Raw genomic sequence first — 11,712 nt, forward strand, 5'->3', positions numbered from 1 at the left:
AGCCACTTGAGGGGGGAGGTGTGGGGAGTCGATGTAGGGGGGCGGCCATGGTGCGAGGGGCGGCGGCGACGGCGTCTATGTTTTTGGCGAGCTGTGCAGGCGTTGGAGGGAGACAGCAAAGGAGGTGGCGGAGGAGCGATGGTGGAAGGGGGAGACACCGCCCGGGGAGGTGAAGCCCATGCTGATCCTGCTGCGCTGCCGCCCGTAGACTGGGCTCCCCGCCTGCAGATGGTTCATGGCGGGCTCGCCAGAGCAGGGAGCGATCTGGGTATAGGACGGCGGCGGATTGAGATCTGAGGGAGGGAGAGGGTTAGGGTTGGAGAGAGGGTTAGGGTGAGAGGATGAGGCCATGAGGGCTGAGGGGTGCCGTCCGATCCGGAAATACCCGACGGTGTATGATGCGTGATCCGTTTGAGAAGCCTATGGACCAATCAAAATGCAGTAAAAGCTTTGACAATCTTATGACCATCTCAATTGGTCTTAATTGATTGAAATATAAGTATTTTTTGCAGAAAAAATGCATTTTTCATTTCAGTTTTGTTGTAAAGAACCTACCAACTCTTTGTTGCAAAATTGATCCTACCAACTCAAAGTATCTATTTCATCACAGGAACACAAAAAGTTTCGCAAGATTTCACACCTAGATAAGAACGTTCATACCGACAAATTTGACCACATTTATCAATAGCCTCTTATTTCGGGTAAACAATTGACATATTAGCGTCATGTTGTATGTTTAAATGACCCAATATTGTGTTCATATGTGTATCTTGGGACGACAAACAATGTTGATTTGAGGGGGTTTTATTTTCTTCACACAAAAAATCATTTTTCAATTTTTGGAGTGCCAATAATCGGGTTTTTTGTGAAGGCCCTATCATATATTTATTGCAAAATTGAAAAAAATTATTTTTCTAAAATACTACGCCATATTTAATGAACAATTGACCAAATAGTTGGGTCTCAAAAGATTCGAGCCACCTCTCATGAAAAAGACAAATTTTCGCCGATTCAGTAGGAAGCAGGTTGATTTTGAACTGCAGCCTCCTCATAGTTTGCTCTTTATTTTTTCCAAAAATAATTTCTAGGTACATAAGTATCTATTTTATCATAGAAACACCAAAAAATTCCAAGATTCAACCACTAGCTAGGAACGGTCATTCCCGCCGTTTTGACCGCATTTTGAAACGGGCATAAAAAATTCAAAACAAATCAAAAAATTGGGAAACCTTCGCATTGTGTCATTGTATGTGGCCACGTTCCGAGGAAAAATAACAAACTTGTAATACGACAATTATTTTAAAAAAGTGTTCTCAGAAACGAGCTATCACGTGTGGAGATCAATGGCTTTCAAGCCAAATGATCAATCTTATGGCCACATTCATGGCATAGTTTTTTTAAATGATCTCATGTTGTGCACAAGGGTGCATATTGGAATGGCAAACAATGTTGCCTAAGGAAGTTTTCATTTTCTTTGGACGAAAAAACCATTTTCCATTTTTCGAGTGCCCAAAAGGAGGTTTTTTTGTGAAGGGCCTCCCAAATAATTGTTGCAAAATTGGACCAAATCAATTTTCTAAAATACTAGGACATATTTAATGCACAATTGACAAAATGGTTGGGTGTAAAAAGTTTTGATCCACCTCTCGTGAAAAAGACAAATTTCCGCCGATTCAGTTGGAAGCGGGTCAAACTTGAACTGTAGCTGCCTTGTAGTTTGCTCTTTATTTTTTCCAAAAATCATTTCTAGGTACATAAGTATCTATTTTATCAGAGAAACACCAAAAAAAGTTCAAGATTCAACCACTAGCTAGGAACGGTCATTCCCGCCGTTTTGACGCATTTTGAAACGGGCATAAAAAATTCAAAAAAAATCAAAAAATTGGGAAACCTTCGCATTGTGTCATTATATGTGGCCAAGTTCCCAGGAAAAATAACAAACTTGCAATACGGCAATTATTTTAAAAAAGTGTTCTCAGAAATGAGCTATTGTGCGTGAAGATTCATGGCTTTCAAGCCAAATGATCAATCTTATGGCCACATTCTTGGCATAGTTTGTTCAAATGATCTCATATTGTGCACAATGGTGCATCTTGGAATTTCAAACAATTTTGCCTAAGGGAGTTTTCATTTTCTTTGCATGGAAAATACATTTTCCATTTTCCGAGTGCCCGAAATGAGTTTTTTTTGTGAAGGACCTGCCATATATTTGTTGCAAAATTGGACCAAATCAATTTTCTAAAATACTAGGCCATATTTAATGCACAATTGAGAAAATGGTTGGGTGTCAAAAGTTTTGATCTACCTCTGGTGAAAAAGACAAATTCCCGCCGATTCAGTAGGAAGCGGGTCAAATTTGAACTGCAGCTGCCTCATAGTTTACTATTTATTTTTTCCAAAATCATTTATAGTTACATAAGTACCTATTTAATCATAAATACATGGTTTGGTGGCGATACGTCGAGGTTTGGACGGTGGCCGAGGCCCCCAACTCTAGAGCGCGTAAACTCGCATGCCCGCCGTGTGGTCACTGCGTGACCGTGGCGTTGCCATGTGTTCTGGGCAGCCTAGGCATGTCTAGTGGGTTGGGCACTCCCCAGGTAGGTGCTAGAAAGAAAATTACAACATAAGATTCTCACGAGGAGACCGATCGATGCTCAAACATGAATTAGCAGCCAAGTGTTTGATTAGCAGTACAGGAAATGTACATGGCTAATGGGCGTGAGTTTTGGCTGAGGATGATCAGTTACTAAGAAGATTGTCTTCACAAATTTTCAGCTCAAAAGGAGGAGTCTAGGTGGTACTTGCTTTGCAAACTACCACACTGGACATAAATACGAATGTTGAAGCTTGGCTCAAAATAATGAATGGATTGAGATGGCATTTTGTGGAGGATGGTTATTTGGGCATAGGAAAGCACTGTAGAAAATGGATACTATTTGGACATGCCAAAGTGGTACTTCCTTCACAAACTGTTGTTCTGAACAAAATAGGAAAATGAATATTTTTGAATTATTTTTTAACTAGGCAAGGAAGGTTTTTACATATTTGAAGAAGATATGACCCAAAGAATTTATGAGATTTTTTCAGAATTTTGGGAATGACAAAAATATAGGTTGCTTCACAACGTAGGGCAAAAACTGCCACATGGACATGACACATAGGCAAAACTGATGAGGTGGCGCCTAGTCATAGCAACCCACCACAATTTACAAGGCTATGACCATCTATATTGGTCGTTAACAACTAGAAATAAGGCAACGGACTAGCGCTATTTGCTTTATGACCATTTCATGTAAGGAAATTACGACCTTTCTGACCAAAATGGTCGCAATGGTTTAGGGTTTGGAGCCCCCCGAACAGCTTTTGACCAATTGGTCTGAAATGGTCATAGATCTATGACCATTTCTTCCAGGGTCACTGACAGAAGGTCACTAGTTGACATATTTCTTGTAGTGTTCACCCTTGCCGTTTTATTCGCCCTCTCTCTTCCGTTTGCCTTTTCCTCGCTTGCCTTTTGTTTGCTCGTGTGTGGCTTGTTTGTCGCGATGGCGCAAGATACTACCAAATTGTGTGACTTTACCAATACCAATAATAATGATTTCCTTAGCACTCCGATTGCTCCTCTTGCCAATACTGAATCTTGTGAAATCAATACTGCTTTGTTGAATCTTATTATGAAAGATCAATTCGCCGGCCTTCCTAGTGAAGATGTCACTACTCATCTAAATAGCTTCGTTGATTTATGTGATATGCAAAAGAAAAGAGATGTCGATAATGATGTCATTAAATTGAAGCTATTTCCTTTTTCGCTTAGAGATCGTGCTAAAGCTTGGTTTTCATCTTTGCCTAAAAATAGTATTGATTCTTGGGACAAGTGCAAAGATGCTTTTATCTCTAAGTATTTTCCTCCCTCTAAAATTATCTCTCTTAGAAATGACATTATGAATTTTAAGCAACTAGATCATGAACATGTTGCACAAGCTTGGGAGAGAATGAAATTGATGATACGTAATTGTCCTACTCATGGTTTTAATTTGTGGATGATTATACAAAAAATTTATGCCGGATTGAATTTTGCTTCTAGAAATCTTTTAGATTTGGCCGCGGGAGGCAATTTTATGGAAATCACTTTAGGAGATGCTACTAAACTCCTAGACAATATTATGGTTAATTATTCTCAATGGCATACTGAAAGATCTACTAGTAAAAAAGTGCATGCGATAGAAGAAATCAATGTTTTGAGTGAAAAGATGGATGAACTTATGAAATTATTTGCTACTAAGAGTGTTTCTTCTTATCCTAATGATATGCCTTTGTCTACTTTGACTGAGAATAATAATGAATCTATGGATGTGAATTTGTTGGTAGGAATAATTCTGGTAACAACGCTTATAGAGGGAATTTTAATCCTAGGCCTTATCCTAGTAATCCTTCTAATAATTATGGAAATTCCTACAAGAACTCTTATGGAAACTTTAATAAAATACCCTATGAATTTGAGAATAGTGTTAAAGAGTTTATGAATTCACAAAAGAATTTTAATGCTTTGCTTGAAGAGAAATTGCTTAAAGTTGATGATTTGGCTAGGAACATTGATAGAATTTCTCTTGAGATTGATTCTTTAAAGCTTAGATCTATTCCTCCTAAGCATGATATTAATGAGTCTGTCAAATCCATGAGAATTTCCATTGATGAGTGCAAGGAAAGAAACGCTAGGATGCGTGCTATGAAAGATACTTTTATTAAAGCATGTTCTTCCAATTCCTATGAAAATCAAGATGAAGATCTAAAAGTTATTGATGCATCCCCTATCAAATCTTTGTTTTGCAATAGGAATCTTGATGAAACTGAATATGATCTTCCTTTACCTAGAAGGCGTTCCAAAAATTCGGAGTATTTAGATCTTGATGATGAAATTGATGAAAGTGGGATTGAAAGAAATAAAACCCTAGATGTTGCTAAACCCACTATATTGGATTTCAAGGAATTTAATTATGAAAGTTGCTCTTTAATTGATTGTATTTCCTTGATGCAATCCGTGCTAAATTCTCCTCATGCTTATAGTCAAAATAAAGCCTTTACCGAACATATTGTTGATGCTTTGATGCAATCTTATGAAGAAAAACTTGAGTTGAAAGTTTCTATCCCTAGAAAACTCTATGATGAGTGGGAACCTACTATCAAAATTAAAATTAAAGATCATGAGTTTTATGCTTTGTGTGATTTGGGTGCTAGCGTCTCTACTATTCCCAAAACTTTGTGTGATTTGCTAGATTTCCGTGATTTTGATGATTGCTCTCTAAACTTGCATCTTGCGGATTCCACTATTAAGAAACCTATGGGAAGAATTAATGATGTTCTTATTGTTGCAAATAGGAATTATGTGCCCGTAGATTTTATCGTTCTTGATATAGATTGCAATCCTTCTTGTCCTATTATTCTTGGTAGACCTTTCCTTAGAACGATTGGTGCGATTATTGACATGAAGGAAGGGAACATTAGATTCCAATTCCCCCTAAAAAAGGGTATGTAACACTTCCCTAGAAATAAAATAAAATTACCATATGAATCTATCATGAGAGCCACTTATGGTTTGCCTACCAAAGATGGCAAAACCTAGATCTATCCTTGCTTTTATGCCTAGCTACGGGCGTTAAACGATAGCGCTTGTTGCGAGGCAACCCAATTTTATTTTAGTTTTTTGCTTTTTGCTTATGTTTAGTAATAAATATTTGTTCTAGCCTCTGGTTATATTTGTTTTTGTGTTTTAATTAGTGTTTGTACCAAGTAAGACCGCTAGGATAACCTACGGTAATAGTAATTTGATTCTGCTGCAGAAAACAGAATCTTTGCGTGCACGAAAATAATTATGATAAATCACAGGAACGTGATTTTTAGTTGATTCTTTTTGCTGTAGATCAATAAACAAATTATCTAGAACTTCCTAGTTTGGCTGAATTTTTCACGTTCCAGAAATTGGCGTTAGTTACAGATTACTACAGACTGTTCTGTTTTTGACAGATTCTGTTTTTCGCGTGTTGTTTGCTTATTTTGATGAATCTATGGTTAGTAAAATAGTTTATAATCCATAGATAAGTTGGAATACAGTAGGTTTAACACCAATATAAATAAATAATGAGTTCATTACAGTACCTTGAAGTGGTGTTTTGTTTTCTTTCGATAACGGAGCTTATGAGATTTCTGTTGAGTTTTGTGTTGTGAAGTTTTCAAGTTTTGGGTGAAATCTTTTGATGGATTATGGAACAAGGAGTGGCAAGAGCCTAAGCTTGGGGATGCCCATGGCACCCCCAAGATAATCCAAGGACACCAAAAAGTCAAAGCTTGGGGATGCCCCGGAAGGCATCCCCTCTTTCGTCTACTTCCATCGGTAATTTTACTTGGAGCTATATTTTTATTCACCACATGATATGCGTTTTGCTTGGAGCGTCTTGTATTATTTGTGTCTTTGTTTGTTAGTGTGCCACAATCATCCTTGCTGTACACAACTTTTGGGAGAGCCATAATTGAATTGAAATTGCTTCACTTATATCTTTTGAGCTATGTAGTTTTGCTCTATGTGCTTCACTTATATCTTTTGAGCATTGAATATTTGCTCTAGTGCTTCACTTAGATCTTTTAGAGCACGGTGGTGGATTTGTTTTAAAGAAACTATTGATCTCTCATGCTTCACTTAGATTATTTTGAGAGTTCCTAATAGCATGGTAATTTGCTTAATAATAATGCGCTTGGTATTCAAGATTTGTGAAACTTTCTATTGAGTGCGTTGAATACTAAGAAAAGATTGATGATTGATAATTGTTTTGAGATATGAAGATGGTAATATTAGAGTCATGCTAGTTGAGTAGTTTTGAATTTAAGAAATACTTCTGTTAAAGTTTGTGATTCCCGTAGCATGCACGTAGGGTGAACCGTTATGTGATGAAGTCGGAGCATGATTTATTTATTGATTGTCTTCCTTATGAGTGGCGGTCGGGGACGAGCGATGGTCTTTTCCTACCAATCTATCCCCCTAGGAGCATGCGCGTAATACTTTGCTTTGATAACTTCTAGATTTTTGCAATAGGTATATGAGTTATTTATGACTAATGTTGAGTCCATGGATTATACGCACTTTTCTTCCTTCCACCATTGCTAGCCTCTCTAATACCGCGCACCTTTTGCCGGTATCATACACCCACCATATACCTCCCTCAAAACAGCCAACTTACCTACCAATCATGGCATTTCCATAGCCATTCCAAGATATATTGCCATGCAACTTTCCACTGTTCCGTTTAGTATGACACGCTCCATTATTGTCATATTGCTAGCATGATCATGTAGTTGACATTGTATTTGTGGCAAAGCCACCGTTCATAATTCTTTCATACATGTCGCTCATGAATCATTGCATATCCCGGTACACCGCCGGACGCATACACATAGAGTCATAATTGTTCTAAGTATTGAGTTGTAATTGTTGAGTTGTAAAGTAAATAGAAGTGTGATGATCATCATTTTTTAGAGCATTGTCCCAAGTGAGGAAAGGATGATGGAGACTATGATTCCCCCACAAGTCAGGATGAGACTCCGGACGAAAAAAAAAGAAAGAGGCCATAAAAAAGAAAAGGCCCAAATAAAAAAATGAGAGAAAAAGAGAGAAGGGACAATGTTACTATCCTTTTACCACACTTGTGCTTCAAAGTAGCACCATGATCTTCATGATAGAGTGTCTCTCATTTTGTCACTTTCATATACTAGTGGGAATTTTTCATTATAGAACTTGGCTTGCATATTCCAGTGATGGGCTTCCTCAAATTGCCCTAGGTCTTCGTGAGCAAGCAAGTTGGATGCACACCCACTTAGTTTCTTTTGTTGAGCTTTCATATACTTATAGCTCTAGTGCATCCGTTGCATGGCAATCCCTACTCACTCACATTGATATCTATTGATGGGCATCTCCATAGCCCGTTGATACGCCTAGTTGATGTGAGACTATCTTCCCCTCTTTTTGTCTTCTCCACAACCACCATTCTATTCCACATATAGTGCTATATCCATGGCTCACGCTCATGTATTGCGTGAGGATCGAAAAAGTTTTGAAAATGTTAAAGTATGAAACAATTGCTTGGCTTGTCTTCGGGGTTGTGCATGATTAAATACATTATGTGGTGAAGATAGAGCATAGCCAGACCATATGATTTTGTAGGGATAACTTTCTTTGGCCATGTTATTTTGAGAAGACATAATTGCTTTGTTAGTATGCTTGAAGTATTATTGTTTTTATGTCAATATGAGCTTTTATCTTGAATCTTTCTAATCTGAATATTCATACCACAATTAAGAAGATTTACATTGAAATTATGCCAAGTAGCATTCCACATCAAAAATTATCTTTTTTATCATTTACCTACTCGAGGACGAGCAGGAATTAAGCTTGGGGATGCCTGATACGTCTCCAACGTATCTATAATTTTTGATTGCTCCATGCTATATTATCTACTGTTTTGGACTATATTGGGCTTTATTATTCACTTTTATATTACTTTTGGGACTAACCTATTAACCGGAGGCCCAGCCCAGAATTGCTGTTTTTTGCCTATTTCAGTGTTTCGCAGAAACGGAATATCAAACGGAGTCAAAACGGAATGAAACCTTCGGAAACGTGATTTTCTCACCGAACGTGATCCAGGAGACTTGGACCCTACGCCAAGGAACAGGAGAGGCGGTCACGAGAGTGGGGGGCGACCCCCCCTAGGGCGCGCCCCCCTACCTCGTGGGCCCCTCGAAGCTCCACCGACGTACCTCTTCCTCCTACATATACCTACATACCCCCCCATCAAAACAGGAGCCAAAAACCTAATTCCACCGCCGCAACTTTCTGTATCCGCGAGATCCCATCTTGGGGCCTGTCCCGGAGCTCCGCCGGAAGGAGGCCGTCATCACGGAGGGCTTCTACATCATCATAGCCTCTCCGATGAAGTGTGAGTAGTTTACCTCAGACCTTCGGGTCCATAGTTATTAGATAGATGGCTTCTTCTCTCTTTTTGGATCTCAATACAATGTTCTCCCCCTCTCTCGTGGAGATCTATTCGATGTAATCTTCTTTTTGCGGTGTGTTTGTTGAGACCGATGAATTGTGGGTTTATGATCAAGTCTATCTATGAATAATATTTGAATCTTCTCTGAATTCTTTTATGTATGATTGGTTATCTTTGCAAGTCTCTTCGAATTATCCATTTTGTTTGGCCAACGAGATTGGTAGTTCTTGCAATGGGAGAAGTGCTTAGCTTTGGGTTCGATCTTGCGGTGTCCTTTCCCAGTGACAAAAGGGGCAGCAAGGCACGTATTGTATCGTTGCCATCGAGGATAACAAGATGGGGTTTATATCATATTGCATGAATTTATCCCTCTACATCATGTCATCTTACTTAAGGCGTTACTCTGTTTTTAACTTAATACTCTAGATGCATGCTGGATAGCGGTCGATGAGTGGAGTAATAGTAGTAAATGCAGGCGGGAGTCGGTTTACTTGTCATGGACGTGATGCCTATATACATGATCATACCTAGATATTCTCATAACTATGCTCAATTCTGTCAATTGCTCAACAGTAATTTGTTCACCCACCGTAGAAATACTTATGATCTCGAGAGAAGCCAACTAGTGAAACCTATGGTCCCCGGGTCTATTCTCATCATATCAATCTCTATCACTTTATTATTGCTTTGCTTTTACTTTTCCTTTTACTTTTTACTTTGCATCTTATATAAAAAATACCAAAAATATTATATATGCTATCTATCACATCTCACTTGTCGAGAAGGGATTGACAACCCCTAATCGTGTTGGTTACATTGAGATATTGTTTGTGCAGGTGCGAGGGACTTGTGCGTTGCCTCCTACTGGATTGATACCTTGGTTCTCAAAAACTGAGGGAAATACTTACGCTACTTTGCTGCGTCATCCTCTCCTCTTCGGGGAAATCCAACGCAAGCTCAAGACGTAGCACTACGCCCGGTCCTTGCGAAGTTTAAAATAGCACCAACTTGACAAACTATCGTTGTGGTTTTGATGCGTAGGTAAGAACGGTTCTTGCTAAGCCCGTAGCAGCCACGTAAAACTTGCAACAACAAAGTAGAGGACGTCTAACTTGTTTTTGCGGGGCATGTTGTGATGTGATATGGTCAAGACATGATGCTAAATTTTATTGTATGAGATGATCATGTTTTGTAACCGAGTTATCGGCAACTGGCAGGAGCCATATGGTTGTCGCTTTATTGTATGCGATGCAATCGCCCTGTAATGCTTTACTTTATCACTAAGCGGTAGCGATAGTCGTAAAAGCATAAGATTGGCGAGACGACAACGATGCTACGATGGAGATCAAGGTGTCACGCCGGTGACGATGGTGATCATGACGGTGCTTCAGAGATGGAGATCACAAGCACAAGATGATGATGGCCATATCATATCACTTATATTGATTGCATGTGATGTTTATCTTTTATGCATCTTATCTTGCTTTGATTGACGGTAGCATTATAAGATGATCTCTCACTAAATTTCAAGATAAAAGTGTTCTCCCTGAGTATGCACCATTGCCAAAGTTCGTTGTGCCCAGACACCACGTGATGATCGAGTGTGATAAGCTCTACGTCCATCTACAACGGGTGCAAGACAGTTTTGCACACGCAGAATAGTCAGGTTAAACTTGACGAGCCTAGCATATGCAGATATGGCCTCGGAACACTGAGACCGAAAGGTCGAGCGTGAATCATATAGTAGATATTATCAACATAATGATGTTCACCATTGAAAACTACTCCATTTCACGTGATGATCAGTTATGGTTTAGTTGATTTGGATCACGTGATCACTTAGAGGATTAGAGGGATGTCTATCTAAGTGGGAGTTCTTAAGTAATATGATTAATTGAACTTAAATTTATCATGAACTTAGTCCTGGTAGTATTAGCATATCTATGTTGTAGATCAATAGCTCGCGTTTAGCTCCCCTATTTTATTGTGATATGTTCCTAGAGAAAACTGAGTTGAAAGATGTTAGTAGCAATGATGCGGATTGGATCCGTGATCTGAGGATTATCCTCATTGCTGCACAGAAGAATTATGTCCTTGATGCACCGCTAGGTGACAAACCTATTGCAGGAGCAGATGCAGATGTTATGAACGTTTGGCTAGCTCAACATGATGACTACTTGATAGTTTAGTGCACCATGCTTAAACGGCTTAGAATCGGGACTTCAAAGACGTTTTGAACTTCATGGACCATATGAGATGTTCCAGGAGTTGAAGTTAATATTTCAAGCAAATACCTGAGTTGAGAGATATGACGTCTCCAACAAGTTCTATAGCTAAAAGATGGAGGAGAATAGCTCAAGCAGTGAGCATGTGCTCAGATTGTCTGGGTACTACAATCGCTTGAATCAAGTGGGAGTTAATCTTCCAGATAAAATAGTGATTGACAGAATTCTCTAGTCACCATAACCAAGTTAGTAGAACTTAGTGATGAACTATAATATGCAAGGGATGACGAAAACAATTCCCAAGCTCTTCGCGATGCTAAAATCGGCGAAGGTAGAAATCAAGAAAAACATCAAGTGTTGATGGTTGACAAGACCACTAGTTTCAAGAGAAAGGGCAAAGGGAAGAAGGGGAACTTCAAGAAGAACGGCAAATAAGTTGCTGC

Source organism: Triticum dicoccoides, chromosome 6A (genome assembly GCF_002162155.2).
Source record: "Triticum dicoccoides isolate Atlit2015 ecotype Zavitan chromosome 6A, WEW_v2.0, whole genome shotgun sequence".
Taxonomy (NCBI): Eukaryota; Viridiplantae; Streptophyta; class Magnoliopsida; order Poales; family Poaceae; genus Triticum; species Triticum dicoccoides.